The sequence below is a fragment of the Suricata suricatta genome, chromosome 6 (genome assembly GCF_006229205.1).
Source record: "Suricata suricatta isolate VVHF042 chromosome 6, meerkat_22Aug2017_6uvM2_HiC, whole genome shotgun sequence".
NCBI classification, from domain to species: Eukaryota; Metazoa; Chordata; class Mammalia; order Carnivora; family Herpestidae; genus Suricata; species Suricata suricatta.
In genome coordinates this window covers 18,780,664-18,786,663 of record NC_043705.1, presented here as the reverse complement: position 1 = coordinate 18,786,663, position 6,000 = coordinate 18,780,664, and the positions used below count along the sequence as shown (strand labels likewise).

The following is a 6,000-nucleotide window of genomic DNA, read 5'->3' as shown; positions in this document are numbered from 1 at the left end:
TTTTTTTTTTTTCTTTCCTTTCCTCCCCAGCTGTAAGCAGGGAGTTTTAAAACCCGGCGGCCGGCTGTAGCTACAGGAAACGGCGCTGACTGAGCCAGGCGCTCGCTCGCTCTCTCAGATGCGCGGTGTGGGCTGCGCTGTGTCCCGGCCTAAATTATTCAAACAGGATATTGCCTCATGGGGGACTGCTCCGTCGGGGCTCCAACAATAGGTCAGTTCAATGACAAGAGTAAGGAGACGTGGTTGTCTCTGGTGGTTGCCTGGTTAACCCTTCCCCGTGCGGGGGCGGGGGCGGGGGCGGGCGCCGGAAGAGCGTTCTTCTACATCTCGGGAGCTGCTTAGCGTCGACTGTGACCCCCCACCTGTAAAAGGAATGCCTCTTCTTCGCGCTCTTTGGTGAGGTTTTGACTTGCTGAGTCTGTCTGAAGTTTTGCATTTGAAACATCATCCACGGGCGCCTGGGTGGCTCAGTTGGTTGGACGTCCCACTTCGGCTCAGGGCAGGATCTCACGGTTGGTAGGTTTGAGCCCCGCGTGGACAGCTCAGAGCCTGGAGCGTGCTTTGGATTCTGTGTCTCCCTCCCTCTCTGTCCCTCCCCCTCATAAATAAATAAACATTGTTTAATTAAAAAAGAAAAACATCCATTTCTTTAATGTATTTTTGAGAGTTTCCAGGTGCCAGACATCCTTCTAAACAGCACCTTATTATACCAAATAAAGTACATGTTGGTGATTTTCTAAGTTGCTACGGAGTCGTGGAGAAGAAGAGGAGTGTAAAACCTTATTGTTGGAAGCCCAAATTGACTTTAAAACAATTACAAGTGGCAACATGACATGGCTGGGGGAGAAAATGACTAACTCCTCTGTCTGGGGCTGCAAGATATTCCTTTTTCTTTTAAAATTAATTTTAGATTTCAGAATGACAAAGACCACAGAACTTTCGTGTTTACATATGTGTATGTATATATGTGTACATAGGGTGTGTGTCAAAGAGAACACCCACCCTCTAGGTACTTGGCACACATTTGGGGGAATCAAGGCCTTTCCAAAGATTTACTTTTCCCTTTTCATTTTGCTAGCTGTATGGTGAGGCTGGGAGAACAAAAGCATCTTTTTGTAGCCTGCTTGCTCCAAAATCGATTCTCATGACCCTTGAAAAATAAAGTAAAAATGTTTTTGTAAATTCCCTGAGAGTGGGCCTGGTAGGCTGTTCTCTCTCTCCTCTCTTTTTTCTCCTCTTCTCTCCTCTCCTCTTCTCTTCTCTCTTGCCTATTTGGTGGGGGTGTGCTCTTCACCATTGACCCCTGTGGAAACCTGGCCGGGTGTGGTGGGGAAGGCTTTGTGTGAGCAGGTCTGCAAGCTCTCTTAGATGTCAGTTCCTGGCTTTTCCTGGCTTTTCCTGGCTTGCAACTTCAGCCCCCAGGTCCCTTCTCTAGCTACCTCTCCTACCCATGACAGGTTGGCCCCTGAAATACAAGAGGTTATCACCGTCCTGAACTCTGGGTAGTAACTCTCCCTAAACGTCAGGTGCCTTCCTAACAGCCCCCACCACAGCTCAGAGGAGAGCTCAGTTTTTGCCCTCAAGTATTTTTTTTATTGCAGTAAAATACACATAATATTTATCATTCTAGCCATTGGCCCGTGTATAATTCAGTAACATTAAATATACTCACAGGATGTGTCACAGTTAACAATGTCTCTGCCCAAACCTTTTTGTCCTATCTGAGATCAACTCTGTATCTCTTCAACAGTAAGCCCTCCTCCCTTCCTCCCTGTCCCTGGTAACCTCTATTCTACTTGGTGTGTCTTTGCATTCGTCTCTTCTGGATACTTCATGTATGTACAGTCATGTGATATTTTTCCTGCTATGTTCGGCTTGTACCGCTACATGTACATACTGCATATAAATGCGTGTATACTCTACATTTGTTTTCTCGTTGACCTGTTAATGGGCACTTGGGCTGTTTCTACCTTTTGACTCTTGTGAATAATACAAGATAATTTAGATATTATAATTTAGATAATTTGGCTCTTGTGAATAATTCAAGATAATATAGATATTTGTACACCAATGGTGCACTCCCTGCTTTCACTTCTTTTGGTATATATCTAGGCCTCTTTTATGCACGAATAAGAGCAAGTGTTGAAAGCTTCCTCAGCATGGGCTTACAGCTCAATTAATGAGCACTTGAGTGCCCTCAAACTTGTTCTGTAATGTGTAGGATGAGCACTTAAAATAGTGTGGTCGTCAGTGAGAAAGGAAGGGAGGCAGGTGGGAGTAGGGGCAGGTGTAGAAAAGAGCAGGTAGTCCTTTCCCAGAACGGGCAGGAATTACGAAGGAGCAAGTAAATGTTATTATTTCACTTAGTGATGTTTCCCTGGGTTTAGAAGACATTGTCAAACAGCTTCCTAATTTGTTTATTCATGGGGCTGTAATACAATAAAATGGAATGTGGTATTTAAAAGGCAGCAGCAAACAATAGGGGAGATTTCACGTAGTCTGATGAAATAGATCTAAGATTATGTCTAAAATATATTTTAGGGGGCTTTTTCATTTTGCTCCAATAACAGACTCTTTACTTCCTCCAAGCCTCTGAGAACTTAATGTCTTGTTGCTAATATCAAAGAAGAGTTCTAGCTGTTACTTTTTCCAGTTCCTTCATCAGGTCCAGTAGAAAGTGCCTTATCCATCATCTTTCAGAAGGTAGAAGGCTTGTACTTAACAGCCTGGAATGTTGATTAAAGTCGGTCTCTTTCTTACATCGATCAGATACACTGCGTCCATAGTCTCAGGAGCAGAGTTCAAATAGGAGTTTAGAGATTTGAGTTGAGAGAATAGTGCAAGGTATCATCAAGTAATTGCCTGATGGATAACAAATGGCAAGCTATGTATTTATTAGCCAATATAGGTACACTGAAGGGTCATCACATGCTTGTAGTTTCGTACCTGTTGTCTGATGACATGTTAAGAAGCTGTTGATGCTCTTGCCGAGATACAAACTGTAATAATTATGTGTAATATTGACTGTATCAGTGCCATAAATCAGAGAAATTCATGAACACTCAGCAGACCATTCCCGTTTTCAACTTAAGGTCAACGTTCAAAGGAGAAAATGGGAAAACACTGAGAGAGTTCAGGAGAGAGCCATATGGTGACCCTGAAGAGTTTGATTTTAAGACTTCTAAAAGGGCACCTGGGTGGCTCAGTTGGTTAAGCATCCGGCTTTAGCTCAGGTCATGATTTCACGGTTTGTGAGTTTGAGCCCCACGTCGGGCTCTGTGCTGACAGCTAGCTCAGAGCCTGGGGCCTCCTTCAGATTCTGTGTCTCCCTCTCTCTCTGACCCTCCCCTGCTCATGCTCTCTCTCTCTCTCTCTCTCTCAAAAATCAATAAAAACATTAAAAAAAAAAGACTTCTTAAAAAAAAGGTTTAGGAATGAAAGTTGAGAAGCATTCTGTGAAGGGCACCTTAGCTATAGGAAGGGAGATTTCCTGCCGAGTACAGTCATTAAACATTGGAATGGGAATCTGTAATAAGGAATGGAATCTCCTACTGTGCACGTCTTTGAAAATAATATTTAGAAACATCAAGTGAAGGGCTTTAAATCAGTATTCCTCAAGCCAGATTTTACTGCAAATGGGGAAATTTGAAATACTCTCTTCGTCTATCTAGGGAGGAGGTGTGAATCAAGTTTAGCATCCATGTTGAGAGAAATGGACAAGATGGTAAAGGCTTCCTGGTGTAGGGGCAGGTGGTCGTTGGGAATCATTAGTCTAAGTCTGGTTCTGTGAGAAAGCAGAAGCAGTAAAAAAAAAAAAAGTCTGCTGGTGCAATGTTCTTTTTTAAAAATTAGAATACACAGGGGAACCTGGGGAGCTCAGTTGGTTGAGTGTCCAACTCTTGATTTCAGCTCAGGTCATGATCCCAGGGTTGTGGGATCGAGCCCCACATTGGGCTCTGTGCTGAGTGTGGAACCTACTTAAGATCCTTCCTCTGCCCTTTTCCCTGGCTTAGGCATGCATCCTCTCTCTCTCAAAAAACAAAATAAAAATAAAAGTAAAATACACAATGCCATGTGATCAATACATTAAAATCGACCCCAAAATTTTAAAGGAGATGTCTGCTTTCTGTATGGTTAATGTTACAGATCACGCGTGAGGTAAGGAAGCCCCTGAGACCATCCAGTATGTGGTTTTCACACCAATTTCTGCGGGAGTCGGGACTCTTTGAACTAGAGTCAAGGAGCTGGCGTTTGAACTGAGGTCTTCTGACACCAGACTCCCATTCAGCACCACTCAGATACATGGCCTCTCCTGCTTCTGCTAGGCCGCTTCCTCTTACATTTCTTTGATGTATTTGTGTTCTGTATTAGTTTCTATTTGAAGGAGGGGGAGAGTGTTGCTTGTACCACACTACACACAATTTTAAAATGAAATCTCTAGTCATTTTTCAGAGAAGAGCCTGAGCCTCAGACAGTGATCCCCCAAGGATGAAGACACAGCTTTCCTGACTTCCCCTGGGTGGTTGAGGGGGTTAGGAGAGTGAACAGAATGGCAGAGACCCAGACCAGATCAGACGGTGTGTGTGAGGGAGAGCCCAAGGACCCTTCACGGGTATAATCTTTGTGGGGAAAGAATCGTTTGAGTCTCGAGCTATCTTTGGTGGCTGCATTTTGTGCTTAAATATTGCTGCGTAACTAACTGTCTCCAAGCTTGCAGCTTAAAACAATAATTTAATATTTCCTCTCATGCAGTCGCTGTGACATGGTGCCCAGTGTTGGAGTCATTTGAAGACTCAGCTGAGCTCACCTCTGATGGCTGGTGCTCCAGCTGGGCTGGCTGGAACCAGTGGGGACTAGTTGAGCATTTTGTCTCCCTGCAGAGCCCGCCACATGGGCAGCCTGGGCTTCCTTACAACATGGCCATCTTCGTATACATAGACTTTTTACTTGGTTGCTGACTTCTTCCAGAGCACGCATTCTGTAATGTTAAGGGGAATCCATAAGGCTTCTTATGATGATACAGCCTTGCATGTCAGGTGGCTTCACCTCTGCTGCTTTCTACTGGTCAAAGGTGAGCCACAGGGCCAACCCACATTCAAGGTATAAATACCAGGAGTGTATTTATTGGGGACCATGTCTGGAGACTGGCTTCTACCATGCAAATAATAGACAAGTCCCTCTGACTGCAGATACTTTTTCAATGTGGATATGAATAAATGGGCATTTGTTGTTTCTTTCTCTCTTCCTCTCTTTCCTTCTTTCTTTCTTAACATTTATTTTGAGAGAGAGCATGCTCGCTTCGGCAGCACATATATTTTGAGAGAGAGCATGAGAACGGGAGATGGACAGAGGATGAGAGAGAGAATCAGACACAGGCTCCATGCTACCATTGCGAGCCTGACGCTGGGCTCCATTGAACAAACTGTGAGATCACAACCTGAGCAGAAACCATAATCTGATGCTTAACTGACTGAGCCACGTAGGCTCCCTATATACTGGCATTTCTAACAGCACTATTGTACATGCATGAGGTATACAAGTGAGCAAAACAGGGAAAACCCATGGTGTCATGGGTCTTGCATTCTAGTAGGGGAACTGAAAATGAGAACAATAAGCACATAAAGAACTGAGTTTCAACAGATGAGTGTTACAAACAAAATAAAATGGAAAACATGGAGAATGAGGCGGCCAGTTTTACACAGGAAGATGGGGGAAGCTTCTTGAAGAGGTAACGTGTTAGCCATGTGAAGTCTGAGTGCAAAGCTGGGCAGCCATCGGGGAGAACATGGGTAAAGGTGACAAGGCAAGCCAGACCTTGACCATAGTCCAGGGACAGCAAAAAGGCCACTGTTCTCTAATATGCCTGGAGTATTAGGAGGGAAGAGATGGTTGGCAGGAGATGGTTGCATAGAGACCTTATCTTCCCTGTGCATTTGTTTCTTATCTGTCCCCTTCTATAAGATTGGAATCTTCTCCAAAACAAGAGACTTGTGTTTGCCA

The 6,000-nt window shown here is 44.2% G+C and overlaps 1 long non-coding RNA gene across 1 annotated transcript in view; it reads left to right on the top strand.

The window, feature by feature from the left end:
- Positions 1-6,000, top strand: part of LOC115294118 — a 44,638-nt gene that overhangs the window by 16,225 nt on the left and 22,413 nt on the right. The gene's annotated exons all lie outside the window — the stretch shown is intronic.